At 40.9% G+C, this 27,910-nt stretch overlaps 1 long non-coding RNA gene across 1 annotated transcript; it reads right to left on the reverse strand.

The window, feature by feature from the left end:
• Window positions 1-2,390: 2,390 nt before the first annotated feature.
• On the reverse strand, window positions 2,391-4,561 carry LOC147756279 (uncharacterized). Its single transcript, XR_015327147.1, has 2 exons — window positions 4,255-4,561; window positions 2,391-3,915 (listed from the first exon to the last, which is right to left on the reverse strand). It is a non-coding gene; the product is annotated as an uncharacterized LOC147756279 (long non-coding RNA).
• Between the last annotated feature and the right edge of the window lie 23,349 nt (window positions 4,562-27,910).

The following is a 27,910-nucleotide window of genomic DNA, read 5'->3' on the forward strand; positions in this document are numbered from 1 at the left end:
AGAGAATGATCATTAGTACATTTCCTTCGTGCTTTATCAATCGTGGTACTGCTGATAAGCAAACTATATATCGTAAGTTTGAAGGCGTTTCACATTCTCTTGATATCAGAGTCAAAAAGTATATAAATACTAAATAATTAAATTTGATAATGAATTTTTTTGGATTTTTTTTTTATTTGAGCGCGAACGTCTCAGTTCGAATTTTGCTGACCTCTAGCGCCAATTAATACCTTTGTCTTGTTTTACTTTTGAAGACGTAGCGTAAATAACGGCTGCTTAAGTTGATATCGAAATATTATCTTGTACCAACCCAAAAACGTATTGAGCCATCGTTTCTGTAGCCTCACAAGTTCCTAGAATTTAATACCTCGGTCATCGTGTCCGATAAATTTCTGGATTACAGTTCATCATTGGAACACTTCAATGGCGGCAATGGGAAATCAACAGAAATTCTTACATGAATATGGAATTACGAGTGCGTTATTTAACCCAATTCCTTCTGGTCGTCCCTCATCTGTAGCCCAAGCTGTAAAGCCGTTTTCTTTACATATATGGAATGCTTATACTGATTTTGATATTGATTTGTGTAACATTTTCTGTAGTAACAGACGAAATATTCGAGAAAACTAGGACTTCGATCAAGTTTTGTAAAATTAATATCTTTAAGACAGTTATCCATAACAAAATAATACTGACCTTGAAAATCAACGCCTGAATCAGTGGGTCCTTTGTCCGTACGAAAGGGGCTACGCCGACATCTCGGTCAATATCGTTAGTACATTCGATTAACGTTTCCTATAACTAGGATTTGTAATTTACTGTTAGGCAGCAGTATTTAAAAAATAAATAATAATCCGTATAAATAAAGGATTCTTTTATGATCTTATTATTTATGATTATTTTATGATCTTTTTATTATAGCTATTTTATTATATGAAATATCTACATGGTATTTGGATTTTTCGCAGGCTTGATATTCATGCATATATATCTTCAGGAGTTGTTCAAGCTCTAGCAATCACAAAGAGCGGTACGTGTTATTATACATTAAAAATATAGACGGTTTATTATCCTCGGAGAATAGATCGCTGAGATGTCTGCACTTTTATGGGGATCCCGTACAACATCAGGTATAGCCTGCAATGTTTCTGTCCCAGCTGCCGTCCACGATCACTGTCTAATGCAAAGTACACGATGTCCTTATTTTTCGCCAGGAAGCCTCCTGCATATTCAGTGAAAAGTATTGCACGTATTGACCTAATCCTAGAGGCAAATTGTACTGTTCGACTTTATACTTTTTAGACTGAAGTTTCGTACAATCAAATCCAGATTAAAACTGCGAATAGCACTCATAACGTCCTAGCACTTTGAATATGGCGAAGGTCCTCAAGGATTTTTCTATCATACATTTTTACTATTAGCCTTCGGGTGCCTGCTTCGAACTATACGAGTTTCGTATCGTCTACATATTTATGGAAGGCGAAGCTTTATAAACTATCGTGATAACACGACAACTGGCCTCGTCGAGCTCGTCACTGAATATAAATACTATTCGTTTATGTGTCGGATCAAACGACCGACGTAAATTTTCCCTGAATATTTTATTTTACTATTTAAGTAGCGATGCCCTGTTGCGTGCGATACGTAGCACTAGCAGGGCGAGCCTGATCAGATCAGAAACAGTCCTGCTTTTCGGAACGATAGAGTATATAGTCGTTTGCATTGCTCTGCAACTTTTTTTTGGCGTAATTTCTTAAGTTACCATGGAACGTCTATTTACAAAAGTTAAGTCGGTTTGAATTTTCCCTTGAAGTGACTCACACTAGTAACGGATTTCACTCTAATAAACTGTCAACGTGTCGAGTATAGTAAAAATTGTGCAAAATGCATTCATGTCTAGCTATTTGCTCCCTCGCAAAACGTAGCTGATGGCGTTCAGATAAGGAACGAGTCCATTGCTATCTGCGGGAGTAAATATGTTTTAAGCCAAACGTCGCTTCGTGCCATTTTCGTGCATGTATCATACTAATCAAGTTCATAAACAAATTCATCCCATCACGAAGAGTGAACGAGCTTTATTACTATTATATAGTGTAGAAACATTGTTACCTGCAATAAATAATTGATTCTTCATCTCTATTCACAGAGATCTTAGCGAATTCAGGTAATGATTTTTTTTTTACAGATTAATGGGATAATTTTTAATTTCGGTGTGCCAGCCATTACCAGTGCAATGCCACTGAAAACCTATCGCGTAAACTTCATCCGCTGTAGCTCGTTGCTGAAGCCTGAAATGATTTTGGAAGACATGGCTTTTGTGGCGATTTATTATAGAGTGTAAGAGAGCACATTATGGTACCGTCTAGTCAATGAGAACACAGATGTACAAATCGGGTTGGAAACTTCATTTTTCGGTGCTGCTATACCTCGTCGCATAGCTTTGATTGACTGCAGTGTACGATCACAAGCTAGCGCCGTTTGATTAACAGTTCTAATAAAAATGGAAATATTTTGTTGGGACCATTTTAGTATATTCCTTCGCTCCGGCGATTTTCTAATTCTTGTTAGAAATAAAAGCTAAAATTTATACAATTATCTATATAATTGTATATATATATAGCTTACAAACACGTAACAACTTGCCTTCTTGCTGCAACCTATGGGTCGTGTTTACGAGTTCTGGGCAGATATTTTGTATTCTTTGTTGGACCAATGTGCTTCGTTGTCCCTACACCCAAGCGTGTAATGAATATATTACGATACGTTCGTCACCACGGACCCTAACTGTATTACTACTATGCGCGACGGTAAATAAATTACAAAAATGCTTACTTTTACAGTCACCTAGAAGTTATTACATTGTGCAATTTTCTGTAGCGGCTTTGGCAAGATGTGTTATAAAACCTCGCCGATGTCATGCGGTGTTTAGGGGAAGCTGCGTGGCATACGTGATTCAACACCTTTATTGGTCTGAACTAGCTCCTGCAAACTCGGTTGAGCGCGGCCTTTCAGAGACGAAAAAAACAGTACTTCTTAGTTCCTTGCCGCTATAGCCACTAGAGTTCGCAGCTTTTCCAGGACGTCCGTGCCGTACTTCATCAAATCAACGCAAAAGGTGTCTCCACTGCCGCCAACGCCCCCGAATACGCAACAGCGCGTTTCCTAGATCATCTTCACTTGTTTTCGGCTAACGCGTAAACTATTGAAAAATGCGACTTGTCACAAAGAAACCGTGGACGCCTGTCATTTTGATGAAATAGGGACTCTCGGGTCCATCACATGCCTGCTTATTTTGTTCGCTCGGAATCATTTTTCCGTGCATCATCCGTCTCGTGCGTCCACCGCCCGTTCCATACTAATTCATGGATACCGATTACATTTCCCTCGGCCGGCGACTAAACATTGATTTTATTGATAAACATCGCGCTTGCGCAACGATTTTCGTCTCAATCATTTTTAGTCCTTCTCTTCGTAGTTCTTCTCTCCTATAAAGCATTTTCGGTAGACGGGAGTTGCTACCTGGCTTATCGCGTAACAGTAAGTCATATCGATGCAGACCCAAATGTAAAAGTCTTATCCAACGCAAGGCCCTGCGTTGCACGGAATAAATCCAGTCTCCTATTTTCCGCCACAGGTAGCCTCTTTCAGCTATCCCGTAAGAGTTCTCTTTATCTTCCTTCCTTTCTCGATATACTGCCTCTTTCGATTGGGAAACGAGACATGTTAACAACTCGATGATTCGTAACATGTAAGCTGTGTAGCAGGATCTAGCAGTACGTCCTGGATGGGCATCGGCTTTGTTTGCGACTAGCAGTTTTCTATGGTTCTCAGCGAAAATGATGTATAAGAGTTGCCAGTAGGGGATATGAGGATTTTTGAGGGCATGAGGACGCGCAACGCTTCTTCTCTACCAAGCTAAAAAAAAAAACGCAGAAGAACAAAATGGACCTAATTTAACAAAGTGGAACTGACAAACGAAAAGATATTTGTTAAAGAAGCATCTAGCGAGATCGTAAGTGATTTAGTTGGCTAGACGCTACGTAGCCATTAGTAACTACGATCGTAACTCGACAATGGACGTCGCAACATACTCAGTGCAAGGATAAGGGGGACAATTAGGGGAACAAAGGGCTGGAGCATTAGAACTTCAGCGAATGGCAAGTCTTGGTGCGTCGCTCTGTTGAGCAGGGCTCTTAAGAAAGTGTGCGCCGCACCGGGCTGTGAAGCTGATTACCCCGAAACGGAATTACTTACACTCTTCGTTCACAGAGGTCTATGATTTCTACATGGATTGACGTGGGCCGACCTTGCTAGACCTCATGAAACAGGAGTCGTTGCACCTCACTACCTCGCACCGCACGTGATATGATACGTAAAAACGAGAAAAAGTGAAGGCTGATGAGCGCAAACGACGGCAGGCGCTTGACTCTTTTAGAGTTCCACGAACCTGGCTGTGGCTTCTTGTGTTGCGTTGTAGAATCTACTGAATAATTTGCAATATATTCAAGAGGTCCTTATAACAAGAGGGAAAGAGAACAAGGGCGTAGCCCTCTCAGGGCAATCGTCGTTGAATCGTGGCTACGCTTCTGCTTCTTGACTACGTGTTTATTAAGCACGGCATCCTCATGCGGAGTCCTCAAGCAAAAGAGCGTCGATGAAGGAACCACCACTTTTGGCGTTTACGGCCATCTTTGACAGTGTTGAGGACTATCTAAGATTGTAGAATGAGCGATTGAAAAAAGATTTGAGATGCAACTTTTGAGAGTGGGTCAAAACGATATGAACAAATACTCTTATGAGCATATCTGATATCAATCTAATCTTATATTATTAGCTATGTCAAGTAAGTAAAGCCCTAGCAAACTACGTAGTCCGTGCAGGCTTCGTCGTGTTATATAAACCAACTATACGATATTTTCGTGGGCATAGTAAACTATTTTCTATAACTTAATTGTAATTTAATCAGATATTATAACCGATTATAACGATATATAAATTCGAAGTCCGAACCAAGTATGATTTCTCTCGCTAATCACGAGGGGCTAATCGGCCGTACGTCATATGTCTAGCGAGAACTGTACAAAACGAAATTTCCTCACTATAAATTTCAAGCATCTTTACACATAACGGTTAAATTAACTCAATTTTATCATTAATTGATTGATCAACTGAGCTTGAATCTACGCTGTGACACACTCGATTACGCGCGTTTGTATTTCAGTTACACGTATTGCAAAAAGTAAATAGTTTCACTGGATTCTCTGCCAATTTCATCTGAACCGTTCAAAACAAGCCTTGCCCGTCAATAATTCAGTCAAAATTGAGAGCGGCCTTTGGGAAGGTGAGCGAGTACTCATGCCGTACTTGTTCGGTACACAATAGAACAAAAATTTTAGCGGTTTGGCTGGAAAACTGTGTTGGTTCAGTGAGAAACGATGATGAATATTAGCGCGCAATAATGGCCCAGTCATAGGATGCCATGGTGATATGAGGTAGAAGAATAACCTTCACCCGTATCTGCTGATAGGTGACGTAACAGCTAATTGGAACCAACACAAAAAAGTCTTTACGTAAAATAATGAGAATTTCTAGATTGTTGTGTCCCTGTTACCATTTCAACAGTCATATAGGATAGGGGTATTTCAGAGGTAACTAGATGCGCGCTTGTTCATTCGCCAGGTTTCATCATAAACATTTTACAAGTCCGTCATAAGATTTAAATAAGCACTGTTTTTCTTAACACAAAGAACCTTACAGTTGTATATAAACTGCTAAGGCCAGTTCAAACAATAAAAGCTAGAGAAAACTGTGTTCAAGTCAAATTACACTTACGACGACTTAATTGAACTTTCTTTGAAATATTAAATTGAAATTCTCGTTGCAATTCTAAATTGAAAAATGAAATGCAAGTGGAAGAAAAAACTAGACATTAGGACGGACTCAGCTTCAGTGAAGCCTCTGGCGGTTCTGCGTGCTAAGCTGAGTGAATATTAGGAAATATTTTGCAATAAAAATGTTGTTCCAGATATTCACCCGATGGATGGGTTTTCGCTAGGCATGAAAACTTTGTTTCCAATCGGATATAGCAAATGCTTCTACGATCATGAGACGGGTTGTTTGAATGAGGCGCCGACCAGTAAATTTGGCCATAACGATAATAATTTTTGCCTTTTCCTGATTTCTTCTATCCGCTTGTTCGTGCCAATTCGCAAGGGTGTGGCACGTCTGCCACAAACTTGTACTTGGCCAAATAGAACATGTATAAGCACACGCGTACCTGTAAACGCACAAAAACAACCCTTTCTATCTGTTTCATCTGCGTCTGTGCGGCGCATGTGCTGTTATCTTTCCAAAACGTGCCTTCTCAAGGGCAAACTTTCCTATAATCCGCTATTATCGCCTACGAAGCAGCAGCGTGTTCTCAGCCAGCACTTCCAGCTGACGATGCATGTGTGCGAGGTCTGACCACATCATCAGACTTCTTCTTATCCGCCGCAGTCGCCGCCACTATTACGACATCCGAGCTAAGCGTCCATGCTTCAGAGGTGAGGAGGAATGAATAGGGGAAGCTAGGCGTTGTCCTTGGCAAACTGAAAGCGAAAAGCTCTTCTCTTCTTCTGTAAGCGGTCCCGAGTTCTGAATATCGAGAAGATGAGGGAAGGTTTCTACGGCTGCCCTTTCCACAGTCGGATCGAGTTAAGTCTTAGCGGAAGCTCGAAAGTACATTATCTTGTCTTGCCCATCCTGCTCCTTCCAAAAACCTGTAAGTTGCCCTGGGTCTGGAAGTAGCTAAGCCATGCTTGCTCTGCGTTAGCTAGAGCGGTGAACCCGTAATATATTAATATTTCACTCCTAAAGGAATGTTGTGATTCTTCTGTCCAGTGGCATTAGCCATCGCTTTAGATAACACGCAGCCTTCCATACCACTAAATAGAGCGTGTTCATACCCAGTGCCTAATCTAAACCATCTCACTTATTTCTAGCTTTAGTCAAATTGTAACTGTTCACCATCGCTAGCCGCAATTAAAGCCTCATACAAAATCTCAAGCTAACAGCACGGTTTTTCAATATCAAAGAAGGAATATAGCACAATTTAAAAACAATTTGTGTCATATAAGTTTTTTTTTTTAATTTTTACACCTAGTTTGAGAGGTTTGCCAGATGTTCAAGAGATCGTACCAGTGAGTACTGATATCAGAGAAATTCCCCCGCGTCGTATCGTCGATCTTGTAGAAACCTAGTTTCCTGCAGAGTCTATGAGGGTCCGTAAGGACACGGTTATTCAACTGTGTCCCTTTCCACTCGTTATTCGTCATTACGCCAAAGTAAAGAAATCCTATAAATCTATGCGAATCTTCGTGCCCAGTTCCTGAGTTAGTCGTGAAGGCTTCGATTGCTGAGAGCTCAAAGCGACGACGTAATTTCTGAAATAGTAGTCGCGAGTTAGGTAGGAGATACCCGAGGCTATTTTGGCTAATTATGTGTAATCCCAATGTTCTTTTGAGGAAGGAGGGCTTTGACTTAATTTCTGATTTAGTTTATTGAAGTTCACCACTTTAAGACTTTTCCAAATTAAGCAGATTCCATATGTTGTGACTGAGGTTATTTTGTCATTGAGCAAGTGGAAGAAGCGATTGCTAGAGGCGAGCGATGGGTCGATTTGGTTGCCCATGCGGTCAACACTGCCTTCCAGTATCTTTCAGAGGCGTTTTGAGTGAGACTTTTCTTGTTCACGAATAAAAGCAATCCTAAGTACGAAAACCGGTTTGCATGAGAAGGAGGAGATCAAACTAGATACAAGGTACCAGTGGCCACTTTCCTTGCTAAACTTGATCGCCTCCGTCTTGATCAGGTTTACGGTCAGTACTAAGCCTGTGACCGTTGTGTGAAGTTAGGCTAAAGCCTTTCACTTGGAACCTGTTTGACCCGTATATCATAAAGCTGACTGCATACAAGATGACCCCGACTGATTTTCTTGGCTCCTTTATTTGATTAGGGAGTTTCTTCAGAGAGATGGAGTGTAAGAGTGGGTTTGGGTTGTCTGCCTAAGCCAGGTCGTTTGTTTGTGTGAAGGGTGGGAGTTCGCCTGTTCCAAGTCAGTTCTTCAGTAGAGTTACAGCGAGAAGATTGGCCACCTCGACCAGTGCCAGCATCTACTTGTCGCCGGGAGCCGATTAGAAGGTTGCCGTAAAATGACGAACATCGCATATAGCAAATTATGCGACGTGGCCAGTGCCCTTTTGAAGTTGACCATCAGGATCCTGCTAGCCGTTTATGCGTAGCGTTCTAACTGGGACCGTCGCCTCATGGAATGGCGCGATGCTTTCCAAGTAGTTGCTCAATCTTTCAAACAGCCGCCGGAGAAGAAGTTTTCTTGGCTCTTCATGGCCATAACAACAGCGCGGTAAAGTCGCCCTTCCCTTTTGGAATCGCTAATAAGCCTCTTCACTGGGCTGGGAGCGTACCAGTATGTAAACATTCGGGAACCGATCAACAGTGCATATGAGATTCCAGCACTTAAGGCTCTACCTAGGCTGGCGGCTTTTTAAGTACGCGGGACCCCAAGGTCTTGCATTGGTTTCCGTGTAGTTGAAGTCCGTAAAGTCTTGTTGGGGGATATCACATTGTATTGAGATTCCCTCTTCCCACTCTGCGGCGAAGAAAAAACCGCGCGTAGTATCGTATCTCTTGAGGCAAACATGTCCGAAAAGTGATTTATAAGGTATGAAAAGCTAACCGGGCAAGCTGCCACATTTCCGTAGTGTCTGAGCCACTCTTATAGATGATATTCTGCATCACAAACCAAACGGGTCTCCAGCCATCAAGGTACTACTGCCTCTATGACGCATGCGTTTTCGACAGAACGCCTTAAAAACAAAGGCTGTAAGGTAGGACTCAGGCTGTACCTCAGCCATAAGCCTAGAAACTATTTGGACCTTTCGGGCAAGGTTGCAGATATAGTTGAAATACGGCTTACGTGCCGGAAGGGGACGAAAAGGCTGTACTGCATACTGGAGAATTTTAACATGTGTCCGCAGGTTTAGCAATAGGCAAACACGTTGCGCCTGCAATATCAAGAAGACTTAGGAGCGTTCGTCGACCCATCGGCGAGTCTTTGCTGTCATGAATCAAACAATGCAAGCGATTGTCGATGAGAATACCTATTCAATATTAATTTATTACTGTAATATCTGCATCGCATCTAACTTTTGGTCGAGCAATACAACTTTCAAGCGGGAAGACACGTCAGTCATATTTGAAGCTATCGCACCCTAGCAGACGCATGACGATTCAGTTTTGTATTAGATATACGGGGTCTACGTCTGTGTCATCGCCGCAGCACTCTCGGCGAATTTGTTGTTGGAACTAACATATCGTAGGTATTGCACCAGACGCGCTCGAGATTGAAATCTCTCGCGAATGTTAATCTTCCTATCTGCAAATGGTCTCCTTGGTCGGATATGAGCTCAATAGGGCAAATGAAAAACTTGACAATAGGACGTAGCATGCAAACCCGACGCTATTCATCGCTATTCTACCATTTTCTCGATCTCAGTTGAGACAAGCAATAAATTTTCACTAAAATTTTTACAACCATTATCTTGGTTCAGTAGATTCGATCGAATTTACAAATTGTCAGCTATTCTTTATAATATTAGCTAGAAAAGTAGAGTTTCCTCCGTTTTACAATAGTGTCTATGGTAAAATCCGATTTTCCTTTACTATAAAACAAATTTTTGCCAGACATTTCATTTTTGCCATATTTTTCATCAAACCAAGAGTCTAATCACAAAGAAAAAAAAAACACGAAAACAATTCCAGTACTATGGCACATACAAGTAAACTTTTGCTCGTTTTTGGGGTACAGAATAGAACAAACAACAGTGAAAATACATTCGGCGATATTTAATGTATAATTGTTTGACAAATCGCGTGTTCCGTTGCTTCGTTTGTGAGGAACAGAAAAAATCGACAGCCCCGCCAGTCACAGCTGTAGCAGGAGAAGCTATCGTAGTAGGCTCAGCCAATTCGTAGAGATTGTAGAAGAATAGGAAACGCCGCTAAATCTAAATCTTCGACCTGTATGATTTCGAAATATTAGGTCATGGTGGTAGCGTAATTCAGGGCAGATACAACGATATTAGGGAAATGCCATAGCACAATCACTGGTTAAGCGAATACTTGAAACACTATTTGCATATTTCACGTGCAGGACATACAAGGCGTACGGATGCGCAACAAATGCACGGAAACAGCAAATTTGATAATCGATAATTTTCAAAATAAAAACCTCTCTTGGGAGGCTATTTATATATATGTGCTGTCTTGATCTCTTCTTTCTTGACAATAGAAGGCCAGATATCCGAATATTTCTTGCCCTATGACTGGCATTCTTCGAAAGCTGGATCAGATCGTATCAGGCGTGAAATTGCCCTTGACCATTTAGGCAGAAATGGATAAAAGAACTCTATCATCGGTTTTGTGGAAATTGAAAAATTTCCCTGGTAACCTGTCTTCGAGATGCTTTGCCTAGCTAAACTCTACGAAGAAACATTACGTACCCTAGGCAGAATCGTAGCCTATTTGTATGGTGCGGAAAGCGACTTATCGTGTGACTTATAGGAAACGATTCGCAGAAAGCTTGACGCTTTTCACGAGGTGCGGAACACCTAGGGCGAAAGGCTTATTAAAAAATCGTTCCAAGTGTTCGTTTTTGTTCGGTCCCAGCTTGCGTTCATGGAAAGGACACAGCGCAGGACCAATGGCAAAAAACCTGCTTATATTGTAGATTGCAGCAATCAACCGATTGCATTCCTACCATTAGTTTTATGGGAGCGTGGATCGTGCATTAAGGAGCATTTGGAGATGTGCTATATTCGCTGCTTGTGTCATTTTCGCATTGACCTCTCCGATGATCTCCGACTTGACGGTTTAGAGCTAGTCAGCCAAATCAAAAACCACGAATGATTCCTATGTTTAATACCTTTGCGGCGGACATGGTTCTTGTGTTTATGGAACTTGTTTTTTAAATGAGATCACGCTAAACGTGTAAATAAATACGTCAGACGGGGCTCGGAGTTAATTGTCGTTATAAAAATAACTAGAATCATTTGGATGCTTGTTTCAATATAGTGATTCTAGTTGGTATACTAATATTCGTATCTTTATGACGCATACTACCAAAGAGATCTTGTTGCCACCATGAAGTACATCACACCCACCGATCTGCCTGCATGGGTTTTATATCTGCTTAGCCAAGAGAGGCACTAAGTGATGAATCAAAAAGCTCTCTTCCAAGATACGCGGTCAAATATATAGAAGTGTTTTTCTCATAAAGGCACAAATCAACGATCGTCAATTAGATGGACAGGTCACCGCTGCCTGCGCGTTTCGCGGAAAGTTTGTACGATAGTGTACAATTCAACTATGATTTGGCTTCAACAGAATGGAAGCATCGAATACTGTGAGATTTGAGTGACAGGAAGGAAGATTAGGCGATTCCGACTTGTGAAACCGTTGGCACAACCGTAGGCTTATTGAAGATCGTGATAACGATGACGTTAGACTGCAGTAATTACGATGTATTTAATATATGTTTATACAGCTAGGAATCCTCTAGTAAAGGACAAGTACACAGATCTTTCCGTTCTGACACATAACCTTCGAACCAGAGCGGCGGCGGCAGCAGAGATCGGGGGTCAGCAAAGTATTTCTATATGCTTAGGTGATTGAAATGGGTGTGGCTAAAGGTAATCTACGGGGCCAAGTCACCGTTGTTCAATATCATAGTTGGCTCAATTTATGGATTATAACGTTGCTCTATTCGTGTTTCACTTTGTGCAAAGCTGTATATATTATGTTCATTGGTTTAATCAGAAGTCTTCTATCTCACTGGCGCTAGACAATATTTTAATTGACCTAGTGGTAATTCCTTCCGCCTTATTTTGAGAACATCCACTTAGTTTCGTTACTTATTATAAGGTAGGCCGTTGGGTTCAATTTCTGAATCATTAGTTGCCCGACAATTCGATCATAAAGTGCGAATTCTAGCGAGACCACTTAAAGATTCGATCAGGTCATAGTCAAGGCCTTTTCCCAAGGCCAAGGTTGCTACCATCGAAGAACGCCACGTAAGCAGGTGTTATTTCCAGCTAAAAAACCATAGGTATAGGTAAAAGGCGGCCGAAATCCGGCAGTAAGCTTGACTGGTTGAAACTGTGCAACACATGACAATTCAACGACGCTCAGAATCATCCACGTCAGTTTGTCTTCTAAGATATAGTAATGGCTGAATAGTGGGGAGTAAAATATATGTCAACAAGCTTGTCTACAAAATTTATATCGAAGGTGACGAAGGTCAGTGAGTCTCTTGTGAGCTGTTTGTTGGCGCGGGTCAAATTAACCCTTTACCTAAACTAGGCGTGCTTACGGCTTAGTCCATATCAGTGAGCTAGGGTCCCGCCTGATCTGAATATTCATTCAAAGCATTCAGAGAATCGTACTGAACGTAAACTATATATCTAAAAAGGAAGAAATTCAGAGTTTGCTGAAATATTGTTTTATATAGAAAAGGCTTTTTTTTATACCTATTTATCCAAACGTAGGTTTCAGCGTACATATGTCGAATATTATTGAAGCTAGATAATCGGAAAAGCTAAATATAATGAAATAGTCAATCAGGATTTTTAGGAAGCCATTTTTTTATTGAAAAATAAAATGTACTACTATGTTATTTTATAGGGTGATCATACTAAGATTTGCGCACCTTTAATGTTCAAACCCAATCTTTGGATGTCAATAGACGCTTCTATATATAGAAAATAAAAATGTAAACTCAAAATGTTTATATCTACTTCAAATGAATACTGATATGCTTGCCTTTTTTTTGTAAATTTTTTGCCAACAGAGTGTTTCGGGAAGCTGTGCCATTTTTGGAATGTAGTGGCCTTAATCACGAAGGACAGAAGGAACTCACCGTTTGCCCTAAGACAGTGTAATAGAAATGTCTTTTACGCCTTCGAGGAACACAAACAATAGCCAGATGAAAAACTGTATATAATTTAAATAGAAATATCTATTTGAATGATCAGAAAACAGGAAAAGTGTGTAAAGGGATTAACTTAGTTTATCATGCAAAGGTCACTTGATATTTGGCAACTTCATCTGCCAACGAAGCGAGATCTTAGTGGCAATGAACAGTCGGGCCTGCTATTAACCCTTGACAACAGCGTGCGTTAACTAATACGTGCACATTTGCCTCGTAGTGGGTACAGGATCTGAAGGTCAAGCGTGGTGCATCGTTTCGCTCAAGGACGCGTCGTTGCCAACGGACGAGTTGCACAATACTAGCTCGTGGTGCACTGAGATAACCTGGATGCTATCGTCTTTCAGCATCCTTAAAATAACTTAGAACTTTAGAATGTACAACGAGGGACATATTTTTGCGCCTAAGCGCTCTAGCTTCAATGGAACGTTATTGGGGGCAAAGCCTCGAATATAATCAGCGCCACTCACTATTTAGCGAATTGCACTTGTTTCCAAGGGCAACTACACAAAGTCAAAAGCAAGTAACTGCTAATCATATCTAGAAAAACTTCTCTACACGATGTCATTTCTTTTGAGAGGTTCATGGAATCGTTGGACTTCGTGGTATTTCTGCCACCTTGTCCTATAATGCGCTCTAATGGAGTTAGATCGTGGAAAATGGAACGCGTAACTCTTTCCGAAGCTTTACACGCCTCGAATTTTTTTTTCCTATTTGCCCGTCTGCTCGTTCCCCAACGCATCATATCGTCCTACCAAACGTGCCGACTTTTCGTTTCATATATGGCCATTGCAGTCATGGTCGACGGTGCTGCTGTCAGGAGCTAATACCGGCGAAATTGTGCTACGAAATTCCGTGGGACAGTAGAACGAACTGCGTGAGCCTGTAACTAATAGGCCCGTTAACTAGCCGAGTCTGCGACCTTCTTTCTTTGTAAAAAAGCTACGTGTGTCTCTAATCAAACCAAGACTGTCAGCCTATACCTTTTGGTCCCTTTATCACTGCGGTGGCCACAAACGTAAGGTTGCATTGCACACAAGGAAGGACAGCTAGTGAGCCAAGCTGAGCTAGAATCCGCTTGCGTCGTATGCCAGACTACTCGGACAGAATGTAAACGGAATTTTCTTAGAGCAACGACTATAGTACGCCTTATAAGAAAACGAGCCGTAGCAGGAGTGGCTGTCGGGGAAATGTCCAAAAGGAACATGGTGTTTGGAACGCTCGATTTGAAAGGGGGCGAATAAAATAGCCGGAAAATAAACATGGACAGTGGCATGGTACGAACTCCAAGAAACAGAAAAACGCAAGTACAAATATGATTTCTCGAACTGCCTGTAACGGACGAGGCTAGAAACGGGCAGGAATGGCGGATGTGGTCAATACAGCGGAGCAAATATCATGCTAAAGGAAACGTATGGCACATTTTTGTAGGAAAAAAATAGTGTGAGAAAAATGAGGACGTGGGATTTGAAGGCGGGCAAACCCGTCGCAACATACACAAAGTATAGAATAAGGTAAGAACTTTATGGTAATAGGGGCCAGTAAGCCATGTGGGCTTTGAAAAGAGATACAACCGACATATGTGCGTTCGCATTCGTGTGTAACTACGGCCTTCATGAGGGGGCTTGATAGACGGGGTGCAATGCTCTAGCAGAAGTTGTAGAGAGAAAAAAGAAGATTTTGACTGTCCAACTGTCTACACGGGTCGCTCTAGACAAAGCTATTCATTCCGGATGCTACTGTTTGAGATTAGCGGGCCGTTGTGCAGTAGGAAAAAATGCGGGGATAGACGAGCCGGTATAAACAAAAGTCGGCGCCGGGTCAGTATACGTAGGCTTGGAGTTGAGCAAAATAGGTAAAAGATTACTGAAGAATAAAAATAAACCTGTTTGTTCTGCCTTGTTGCGGCGCATAACCGGCGGAGCTTCGAAATTTTCCCGCAATTTATGTTTTGCTGTTGGGCGTAATGCGGCATTTAGCTGTCGGTGAGACCAAAGCGACGTGTACGCCACCGTCAAGAGCTTTCAACATCACATGAAGGTCCGTAAAGGGCTTGCTACAGTGGAGACCAGGTGGTAGAACTTAAACATGTATGTAAAATGAACGACAAACAGTTATTAGTTATTAACTTACTTTAATTAATTAACCAGTGTTAATATTAATGATACTCACCATCATCACATCATAACACAAATGCGTCATTCTACAAGCATGTTAAAGCATAAAACATGTACCTATTGTAAATATAATTCAATATTTTGAGGGATTCGCCAATTAGAATTACTCGAAAGCTTCGCAGACAATTCATGTACACAGACTTTGAAATATCTTCAGAACATGGTTAAGCAAAGGTAAAAGGCGATAAAATACTAGCAGGAATATCGACCACCGTCATGCATTCTGTTAGCAGGCGAACTGATACGTCTTTAAGGAAAGCTCAACCTTAAGCTTCAATATCAGCTGCTTCTATCTCATAAGCTATTCTTCATCGACACGGCCTTCGCTATATACCTTGAATCCAACAAGAATCATTAGCGCTATTTTTGTCAACCACTTACGAGATGTTGCAGAAAAAACTTCGGATGCCTGCGAGTGAGATAAATATATTAATCACAACCCATTTAGCTTTTGCACTGATAGCGGCTGTTTGGAAATCTTCGGGTCTTCCTTTAACCTGCCCCTAGGCAATAGCTGCTCCAGCGTCATTTTTGATCAATGGCATTACTGTAAGCTATATGGATTATACGGGGATGGTAATATGAACCTAGGGAACGCGTTCCAATGTTCAATTGAAATTTGGCGCCAGTACCTCTTATCTGATGCCGGCTAATTCGAAATAGTTCATAGACAATCCAACAAACCGGCTTCACTCAACCAGATCGAACAAATAAAATCGTTATTAGCTATTAACGTATTTTAACGATAGTTCTGTTTGGTATAAATTCTCCTTTGATTTGTGTCATTATTGTTGAAGACTGATGGATCAGTTGTACAAAGGCGACAGATCTTCTTGCGTCCGATCGCGCTCTTGGGACTTGTTCTTCGTTGGCTCGTCACGCCAAACCAAAGACTTTTTCATAATAAACAGAGAAGCAATCGGGCCCACCACCTAGAAATCTCATACGGCAATCGCTGCAAATGGTTATGAATGAATAAATAAAAAAAAAAAAAAAGCATCTATCCTTTCCGTCTATGAATCTCGAAAACTACATTTGATACTCCAGTTTACCACTCGTTTTCATACCTGTGTACCGTCTTTTGTCCTAGCCCCCTACTAGGACTTCACATGCCTCATATATGTGAAGCTGTCCTTTCCATCTTGATATTCATATAATGCAGAGCAAAGCAAACTATTCGATTTTTATTGAGAGCCGATGATTGTATTAAGACCTCGTTCGTATGCTTTGACTCTGCGTTCGTGTGTATCAACGTAACAAGGCACTAGACAACTACATGACGTTAAATCCATGTGTTGATGGCGTTTATGAGGCCGTCAGCGATGCTCTGGTCGGTGCCCCTGATTACCGTGTCGTCTCTACGCTTCGAAACGAATGGAGCGACGCACAGACAGGAACGCTGTGTGCATGATGCCGTATGATGAATCTGCAGTGCCGGGCCTGTACGGGAATACGGAGCGATTTTACGCTCATCATACACAATCAATGCTGTCTATCTCCACGTAAGGCTTTCTATTCATGGGTGTGCTCATATTGGTGCGATCCAGAGCGTTAGACGAGCACTATCAGCTAAAACTTTAATAAATGTTACAGCCAGATCTCATCGATAGGAAGGGAGCAAACAACGTCAAGCTCCGAAAAACCTCATACTTTTCCTCGTGCGACTTTGTCCTTGCTACATTGTACTCTAAGATGATACCATCTTTACGCGTTGGCCAAAATAGAACAACAGTTCTGGCGTTATCAACTGATTGGCTAAATGCAACAGTAGGATGTCTGTAAAGAGTCAATCTTTTATAGGAAAGCACAATGAAATATTTCTTTTTTGAGATTAATTAGAATCGAGATGTTACCTTGGATCACGCCGAACCGTGCTCTAGATCTTGAAATCATAACTTGAAGTTCGTAAAGTAATTCATGCTAGTTCATAATCAATGGGCACGCACAAAGTTGATCAGTTGTTTGATTTTGAAACAGTAAATAAACAAATCAGTATCGCTTATCCATCGAAAAGTGACCCATCACATACAGTTAAATATAATTCTAGAGGCGTAAGGTTAGTAATATAAAAATGTAAAGTTACCAATAATTAATTGATTTATAATGCGTTGAAATGGCGGTGTAGTTAAATTGCAAGAGTACGAACATCATGCATAGCGGTTTCATAGCCTCTCTACTATTTTCAGTTGTCTTTGAAGCATAACATTATGGCGATTTTGGCCGAACTTCATAGTGCCAAACAAACTTAACTGTGGTTAAATCTACTTTATGGCGCCTCTTGTATTTATTGTCACGGTATATCTATATCTATATATACACGTAAAGTATATAAAGTATACATTAGACTATCTGTGGGCCTGTTTTTTAAATGGTGAAGGACCGAGAGCTTAGTACGCGACGATGATGGTAATGATGCTGATTAGCATAGTAATACATGAACACGTTGTGTGGCTGTATATTTCAAGGCCTGGAAAGCTTTGTCGTGGTATCGGTTTAAACAACGTTTAAGTAACTATGTTGTTTTCAGAAGAAGTTCCTTCACTTAATTAGCGACACGCACCTGTTAGTTATCTGGAAAGGGCTTTGCACCGTCACGAAACATCCTCCGTATTCGTCAATTGCCAAAGTCAGACCGACAGTGGTCCAGCGTAGTTCTCTCTGACCGATCCACAAGTAAAGCATCACGTGGTCAGAGTTCGGAGGCCGGTGTCCAGAGATCGTTTGGATACGTGGTCAAAAAATGGCTACCAGATTAAGCTGTCTCAGTCATGGCGGGATAGCACGCCGGTGAGCTGCATCGTGCAGCACCTACCCGACAGCAGAAAGTAACGAACGTCAAACAACTGCACGGCGCCCAGCTTCAACGAAAAGCTCAAATAAATCCGAATCTGGTTCAAGCTCGACACCAGTTTAGAAGACTTGATCTTGAAAGTATTGTTCAGATATTAGAAGCACAAAATGTTGTACTCTTCAAAATCACTTTATACAAACCCTCAGTAAGTTCGAACCATTAAATAAGTAAGTTTCAACTGTCTTTGAGCTAGTTTCCCCATAACCTAATAAGTCCCCATTCCTAATAAGCCAAAGGAACAAAAATATAGTTGTGCTGAATAGAAACGGGTGCGTCCGCTCGAACAAGCTGCTTAGCGAAGATACATCGTCGCATGGTATTTCAGGCATATTTCACTACATCTTGTACAGACGCATGCAGCGTCCGGAGTATGGAAACCCATACACTGCCAAATGCATCGCTGATTCGCCCGTTTCACTCTAAACCAGTCTATCACAATATAAAGTAAGGAAGTAATATTCTCCGTTTACATACATCGAGCGGGTGAGTAGGTAATTAGTGTGCACGTACTGTATGAGTACTTGATACTACGTGCCTAGGTACAATATGACAGCTGACGCGCCGTCCAGGATAAAGGGACGAAGCTGGAAAAGTCTGTGCCTACGGACCGTGCTCACTTGGTAAAGTGGTTAAAACGTTATACAAACAAAAAAGAAATTATTATATTATATTTCGACCACAGCCGTTACGCGCCTTTAACAGCCTTTTATTGGAGTTCGGTATCAGCATTACTCAGGTTGAACAAACGGTGTGACGTTAAGGGTGTGAGCTTACATACATAATTCTAACCGCGTCCAAGTAGACCTACTATTCTGTGACAAGCTGTTCCTATTTCAAGACAGCCCTTAAGGCTTCTTTTAATAGAAACGCTGCTCCAAATTTAGATGTATCACTCACTTACTGATCCTAAATTTGCATCTAGCATCAGTCAGTCGGTGACCTAGGATCAATAAGGGCCGTTTTGCTAAGACTTTCAAGCAATGCCGCTGACATAAAAATTTTGCATAGATTTTGTAATCTATATGTACATAAATAGCCTAATTATCCTGACGGATAATTTACGAAGTGATACAACTCAGAACGCATTTCATTCAATGTTCGCTCGAAGAGTACCACTCATCTCCTGGAACTATTCATATCGAGACAACCACTTATATGATACTTAAAATACCCGTTGATTTTACCGAACCGTGCAGCGCTGGAGTTAGTCAGCGTTTCTGTTCACCTAAAACGATATCTTGTTACAGATCGAGCGCCGATTTTCATAGAATCCTGCCCGGTGCGGCCCGCGTTGGCTCCGTAAAGCCTAGAAGTCAGGTTTCAAACCCGCAAGGTAAACTATTTTACATAAAGGCTGCCTGGCGTTATTTAATGAGGCTGAGTTATCGAATTAGAAATTACTGGTCCTAGTCCTAGAATTTAGAAGCACAAAAGAGATATATGCCGACTCAGCCATTCCTGAGAAGATCGGTAAGTTTCTTGGCATTTGTTGGGTGGACAAGTGTAAACTGTTGCAGGACTATGCTGACTCTACTTTTCCTGCCCAATTATTGCCGGTAAGAGACTCTCACTTATACAAAACGTTTACCTACATATATCGATACGATATATCATCATATGTTCTGAGAATAACGCAACCTTATTATGGGGTACTGATGAAACCTTTAGATGAGGCTTTAGAAGTCACACTTCATGCAGTGGGGCTAGTTTCGTTTATAAATACCTATCCACGCAGTGAAGATTGCCTTAAAATAGAACAACAGCTAAGGTTATGGATCCATAAAGAATGTTACATTTTGGATAATATCTGGAATGGTTTGCGAGATTTTGATCGGCGTCTTCTAAGATACATTCTATCACAATTTGCCTAGCCCTTCCGAGCAACGACACGATCCGAGTATGATTTACAGAATAAATAATGCAAATCCATTATATAGAAGCTTATTTTTTAAATCGTCAAACTTCGCTTAATCAACGAATATCCTATATATAGTATCATAGAAATGTAGATGTCTTTGCGCAGCTTCCTCAATGAACCTATATACACCTACATTGGGCAATATATATATATAAGCATAGCATGTGTACTTATAATTTCCGAGGTGGTAATATTTTTTATGCGTTACATTTTTCTATTGGCACTCGCCTTTCCACTTCAACTTTCTCCCGATAACCATTTTTACTTAATTCTCTAACTGCTAGTCATCTGCAAATGCAGAGCTTCTTTGTGATTCTCGGAACACAAAAGTTCAATCAAACGATTTTACTCATATATAGATTATTATGCTTAACAGATAAAGTTGCCCTCTTATTGTATGGCATCGTATTCTATTTGACGTCCTAGCGGAGTCTATATGGCGTCCTACTAAACCTACGTCCTTAATCAAGCCGTTTGCGATTTAATTTCTCCTTTAACCGTTAGTTACTGTATGCTGTGTATGCAAAGTATGAACCAAGAGTAGAGCCCTCGCTTGTCCTAGAAGCCTTTACAAGTATGATAGTTGAAATGAAGTGGGATCAAAGAGATTTTTGCTGTTTAGCTCCCAAGTCAATGATCTCTTTACGCCTCAATGAATTTGCCAGTTATAAATTCCTCTGGGACGACCGGATCCGCTCCTGACTTTGGCTGTGATCTCTTTTCAACTTTGTGGTGATTTTCAGATTGGAACAGCCTCAAGGTCTAAGCAAGAATAGGAAAAAGGTATATATGGAGCGCCTGTATACCCTTGTATGGAGCGCTTCCGTATACATATAAGGAATACTCTGTCTATCATACAAAGCCGTACCGTTCCATACGTTAATATACACCTCCATTTCGCATCCCCAGTAATACTAGACGTGTGTACTAGTTCGGCCTACGATTGCTGCGCTTTTTAATTACGCCAACAGTGTTATTGGTCCTTAGAAAAGAATAGGACAAACAATTGTAAGGTAGACGTAAGATACTCGTTTGAAAGGTTCACATTCATTACCTCCGCAAATGTTGTAGGTGAGCATCCAACAAAGAAGCGCACGTTGATTATTTCTATGATTATTATTGTTGTTTACAACGGAGTTTACAAAATACCCTCATTAGTAGAATGTATGTTATGAATACAATTGTCTGTATCGATTGAACATGAAGTTTAATCATTGAGCACAATCAGCAGCTAGGTTATGTCGGAAAAAAAGGAGAAAGCGTCTTCACTTGACCCCTGAGAGACTCAAAGACGCCTCTATCATCGAATCGCCTTTGTTTATCATCGAATAAAGGTAACATTTCCCCTATTCGCTTTCTTCAAGGCCAAGATAACTTACTAAAGCATTGTCTCTGGGACCGCTGTAGTTGGATTTGAACGCTCTAAAGATCAGCCCGTCCGGCGCAAAAACGCAAATAGTGTCAACGATTACTACAGGCAAAACCAATCGACAAAAACTGGTCATTGTTAAGGTAGGTAGGCCCAATGCAGTTTACCAGTGCCAAACCAGCTTGGGGCCATCTGTTTCAAAAAGAAATTGCTTTAAATCTCACGCTTGTACCGCCGTTTAAGCGGCTGGCCCTTTTCGACGCGAAATAAAGAGTGTGTCTACGATCGACCTTAGACCTAGACAACCTCAAGCGTCTTTAAGTTTCGTCGATAAGTACGCTACTCCTGCTTCATCAAGAAAATGTCGATCAACCTGAAAAATTACTTGACATCATTATTATAGATTTGTATCTATAATGAAACAGCTATTAGTGAAATAAGGAAAGTACCTAGGAAACCCGAGAAAAACCGAATTCAGGTCAAAAGAAAGCCGAACCGGTTCGAGCCGGATGGGAAACATGATTAGGTAACATGCCTACGGCGTTAGTACACATGTGAGGACAAATTAAGATCGATGAACACAGCCAACGATGAAATAATCAAGCGTCCAAACGTACTTTTTTTTGTTTAAATGTTAGAAACGGTTCACAGTAGTAACTGCTAACGAACCTCAACCAACATCGAACTTACTTATCATTATTGCGATTGGTAATAGTCTTTGATGTCAATTTACAGAGAAGCGCTGCTAACATTAGCCCAAATAATTTCAATCCAAATCTGGGTTGCGGGGTCACTTAAGCGAGGTATTGCAGTGGTTGAAGAAGCTGTGAGGTTCACCTAAAACAAGCGTATAACTGCTCCGAACGACGCTGACGAATTCGCATTCCGAGAACCGATGTACGGTGAATCTACAGTGAACTCTAGGAACGGATAGGAGGTGAATGAACAAACTTACCACATTATAGAATTACAGTGATAGTAGTATCTGAGGTCGGCTGGTAGCTGCTCGTTTTCGTTAACACGTGAATTCTTACTATGTACATATGTATAGTATACACTGAAGGTCCGAAAAGTAGCCAGCTTCAGTATGCAAACGGTATTACTCGTTAAAGCTATTCAAGCGGCATATATATATATATATATATATATATATAAAGAACAGTATATATGCATAAAGCTAAATACGGATTTTGTTAAAATTGAAGAAGGCTTGCGTCTGTGTCATTCATTTACCATTACCGGGTTCTAACTGCCACTATAGCGCACGTCAAAACGCTATAGTAAGCTTTGCGAGATTATTCTTCTGTTGTCCTCGGACCTACACGATGTCTTGAAGGTTTCAACTGCACAGGATCTCTTTAAAAATGAAACCAACATGTACCCGTATATGAACTCAACATCAATTAGAGGTTCTTCTTTATCATCAGTGCGCACGTACGTACGTACACGAGAAATATTCGCGGAAGATCTGGACGCAACAAAGTGAGGAACACACGTCTCACACTGACTGTTAAATACACTATTCAGAGAAATCTACGTAATTGATTCTATCCTTAAATTATGAAAATATTGCAGGTATAGCAATCGCCAAAGCATCGCTGCTTCCTAAACAGCCATTTGTTTGTTGTTGTCCGTCAAAGGTAAAAAAAAGTCACAGCACTATTCTCGTTCCCACGCTAATTATGTTATGATTATTATTTCTGTTATTATCTATACTAACACACACTGAGACATAAACGTATACGCCTCAGCTGAACTAATACGTGCAACGGAAAATTCCAGCGACCATACTATACTATGAAATGCATCGATCATTTATATATATACATAAATTTAATGGTCGTTTTATTATTATTATTATTATGTAAAACTTAGCCTAAACTGGTCCAGCTTGTTGTAAGCCCTAAATCTTAAATAAGATATATCTGTAACGCTAGATAAATAACAAAACTATTAATGCTATAAATAATTTAGCGACTACTTCGTAGAGTCGACCTAGCGAACGTAGATCGACGCATTGGCATCGATTGACTTTTTGTTTTGTCACTACTTTTTACGAAGCGAACATGAAAACCGACCCAAAGGTAGCCCAGTTCCTAGCTCTACAAACCCACAACTTTGGGCACAGTACGAGGTAATTTAGGCGACTAATCAGGCCGATAAGCTCTCGACTCATACCGGACACGAGTGTCGAAGAAGCCTTGTTGCTAGACCCTGTTTAATAGGCCGCGAGATATTGACGAGCTGTATATAGTATACGGCATATAGTTCTTGGATAACGAGAGAAGTCATCTTTAAATTGACATCATCCCTGAAGTGTTACGTTCGGGGAGACTAAACAGTTTGAAGCATTTCTCCTAACAAGGAATAGCAGAAATGTTCTTGACTAAGACAAGATTTTGAACCAGCCTAGCTCATTTTAATTAAACCGTACATAATCAGCCTCTCTAAGTTGCTTCTGCTGTATTTTACATAGATCACACCATTCTACTAGAGTGTTGACACGTTATTAGACCATCCAATGATTTGAAAGGCTAGAGAATTAACTTCTTAAACGAAACTTGCATCGATAACTTGGGATTTTCCAATTGGTCTAATAATAATTGCCTCTGAGTGGTTTCAACATAATGAAGTTGCATTCAATTAGCATCAGCAAGATTACACTACACGTTTACTACGTTATCCTATTAAGTACTAAAAATCTAAGTGATACTAATGCTGCAACGGTAAACGTACGTACTATCCGATCGCCGAATTTCCCGTTAATATTATCCGACCTTAAACGAGCGTCGACTATGACAAATGCATTGCTTGGTTCCGACAGCCGATCCACGCTTGACACTGTCGTATGCTTAGGGACATATTTGATAGTAAATCAACTATCGTAAGTAGAAATCTGTTATAACTAATACCGGTAGGGTAAAGACTCCAGTAAACTACGGGACCCTATCGCCCAGTAATCTAAATCGCCAGCTTTCCTATCAAAATTCTTTATGATGGGGACTCGTTGCTTTACGGCTACCTGGCTTCACATTGCGCATCTTCGGGTGCTCACCTTAAGGACGAGCCGCTCATAAGCTAACTTATTAAGCTTCAGTGAGTTTACGAAGCGTCCGGCTTTCCCAAAGGTCCAAGCACTTTTTTACGTTTTGAGCTTTATGTCCGGCTCTGCTGTTCTAGTCCGATCATTATGGCCCCATACGCTGATCTTTCCCGCGTGAAATTACAGCTGTCATCTACACTTGGATACGAACATAGACCTAGGTCTAGAGAGCAAAAAAGTCAGCCTTTCATCGTCACGGAGACGATGTCTTGACGTCCGCCGCAGCTGTAACATGCTTCAGTCTCTTTGCTAGTACCAGATCGACCCAGTTTCACTAAATCGGGCTGTTTAATATTCTTCACTTTCACTTTCGCTCCTTGAAGTTCCTGTTTAAATATATCGTGCAAAAAACAGAGGATTCGGTATTACGAACGCCAACAGGTAATCCTAGAACTCTGGTATATGTGTTAATTATAAATTGCATTTTTGAGAAAACCAAATCTTGTAATAATGACCTTATCTTTGTATAATGAAAGCATTATAGTATAAAAGTGTTAAAACATATACGAACACCTCGACAGCGTCCAGAAGCTCAGTCAAAGCTTTTTACACATAATCGAGATTTGCACAACGACAATCCGTGGCATGGCTGTATTCTTAAACTAAAATTAATTATTCCTTTGTCGCCTGTAAATCTCTATTCGTGAATTACCGAGAACTTACTTTAACTTGAAAATTAACGAGAATTGACTTGAAAATTAGCACCAGCAATAGCAGCTGGCGTGAATAGTCCTGGCCAGGTTCTAATAAGCCACAGCTTAAAAGGTTTGACCCTGGTGTATCGCGGGTGACAGAAGGCCAGAGTGCCTTGGAACTAGCGGATCTTATGCTCGCTAAATGTTCCGCGCCCCATCTAGTTCCATAGATCTTATTTTACTATTTCTATTACTATTTTTATCTAGCTCAATTGTGACTCTCGAATCAAAAAACCGATAGACACGCCAATAGATAGATCGACAAATAGATACGGGTTAGTTTCGTATGCATGAAAGCGGATGTGAATATGCGCATGTATAAGTGTACTCCATCTGCTGGCTACCGTACTCGTTGTATTGCTACTGTAGTTTTCTTACTTGAATTAGCGCGAACGCTTTGGAGCTAAGACGCGTCGAACCCTGGGGACCGGTCAGCACTTCTCGGAGGCCCCCGAAAGTATCCCGGAGCTTCTACATGGAGACACTTGAAACTGCCTCAGAGAACATTTACGTTTACTGAAGTTAACGAAGAGCTCTCCGCCAGTTATCGTCTGCTTGTTCGATCTGATATGGACCTGCACGGGCTTGTACTAGATTTTTGACCTTCTCATACCATTAGACCCCTATAACCCCCCTCTGTAAATACAACTCAAGTAATTGCCTGCTTTTTGCCTCACCGTTTTATTAGTGCACAGTTTACTGAGAGGAATATTAAGTATAAAGCTTGAAATACTTATTTAGTAATATATGTTTAAACAGATTGTGACGCTAAAGTAGATAATTTGCCTAGCATAAATTAGTAGTCCATCCAGTTCAATATATGTGTTATAGTCGTACTTAATGTTAAGCATGAGTTTGAGTGAAATTTACATTATGTTGTTATTATTTACATTATGGTATTATGTATTACGGTATGTGTGGTAAGTGAAACGCCAGGTTGTCGTTCATGGCTTGTTGTATTTTCGAATAGTGGATTTTAGAGTGCCACAGCGGTATCGCCACAGCGTCTACATTTTTTAACAAATAGTAAACAAAAGCAGTCGTTTTTTTTTTGACCTTTAACTTATACCATATAAGTTTATAAGTTTTAACTTATACCAATCTACATGATAAATACCTTGTATGTTATATTCTCGTAGTCTATATGGCCTTCTATATTTGAATAGAAGCTTAGGCCACAAAAAAATCTCAAAAATACACTATATTGCTATACATGTATGCACTTTCGGTTAGAACAAATACCGTATAGGCTCGTTATGTTGTTTTGTGTGACATGACTTTCCGTCTCATAGTTCGCAAATCAAATAAATAGACGTATCCTATTTGTATCGTGCGTAACTAACGTGTTCTGTCTGGAATGGTGTCTTTCTAGTCTTCATCGCTCTTCATCCATTATTATTCAGTAGCTATTTCGGGAAATAATTGCATTCTGTTGTTTCTAATAGCTCAACTGTTTCGTAGATCCTTTAAAAATTCTTCAAAGTGGTGGCTCGTTCTCGTATAGTTAACGACTGCAGTGAACGTGCCAGCGAGCACTGTATAGGATTCATTGCAGAGATCAGTATAGAAGGTGCATTGCCAATTCTTACGTAATGGTGTTCTTGTGATGGTGTGCTTGCTTCCAAGCGACTCTGCTGTCAAACCTACCCAAGAAACGTCAGGGGACGTTGTCACCTATGGAATATGTTCGCGCATACCCCTACTAAGGACGCGTTGCCTTGCTACACTAACGGGGTGTCAGCGTAAAAAGGCTACGTACTCTTAACCAGCAATGGCTCGACGCACGGTGCATTCAGTTTGTGGTAGGAAATCCTCTGAAGTTTTTCCCGGAATTTCGATTTGACTTCACGGCCGCGCGCTGAAAAGCGCCAGTATCATCGATGCAAAATGCTGTCGGAGTCTTGCAGTTACCGAAATGGAAAAGCGACAATGCGTTTAGTTTCCCAGAAGTCCAGCCGTTAGCATAGCTTAACCCCTGAGTCGTTCCTGGACTCCCTCTTTTCATCCATCTACATGAGCTCTTCCTCCATCGATTACTCACTTCGGCTTTATACTTTTCTGCCTATGTCAAAGACATAGGAGACAGAATAGGAGCGAGCTTCTGCTGGTGTTGCAGCATCTACTGCTACAATCGCCAGCCCCAACCAGCTTCAACAATGACAGCCTTATCTTGATACAACGGTTAGTCCGGGTCAGTTGACTTATGACAAGTCCTCGTCGTTGTTTTCGTCGGCCAACGTTTGTAGCAAAGGGTACGAACAGGGAATTTATTGTGTCGCCGGTCACTCGTTGTAGCAGCTACAGGCTTGACGTCTTCGTGATACTTCTGCTAGTCGCGGACAAGGTAACTAGAATACGAGCGGTAGGGACGTGTTTCGTAGGCGTCGTGACAAAAATGGCTAACCCTCGTCGAGGCCAAGGACGTTCTGATTCGCCTTTTTCATTACTGGGCTATAGCGTGAACACAAGCTTAACAACCGACGAGAAGAATCACAGCAGTGTTTGTGTAGCACAGACGCCGTGCAATAACAACGAGAAGATGAATACGCGGAGCCGTTGACTGGACGCAGTTTCAGCCAGCGGGTACACCGCACGTATCAGCTTAATAACAAAAAAAAAAAAGATTACAGCCCCTAATGGATTTCCATCCACTCCAGATTTAGGCAAATTGGAATTGTTGCTGTCGTGCCAATAATAAAGACGTGAAAGAAAAAGAATTATTGTGAACTGCTTGAGTGATCCCTGTAAAGGC

The sequence above is a fragment of the Varroa destructor genome, unplaced genomic scaffold (genome assembly GCF_002443255.2).
Source record: "Varroa destructor unplaced genomic scaffold, Vdes_3.0 BEIS01000004.1, whole genome shotgun sequence".
NCBI classification, from domain to species: domain Eukaryota; kingdom Metazoa; phylum Arthropoda; class Arachnida; order Mesostigmata; family Varroidae; genus Varroa; species Varroa destructor.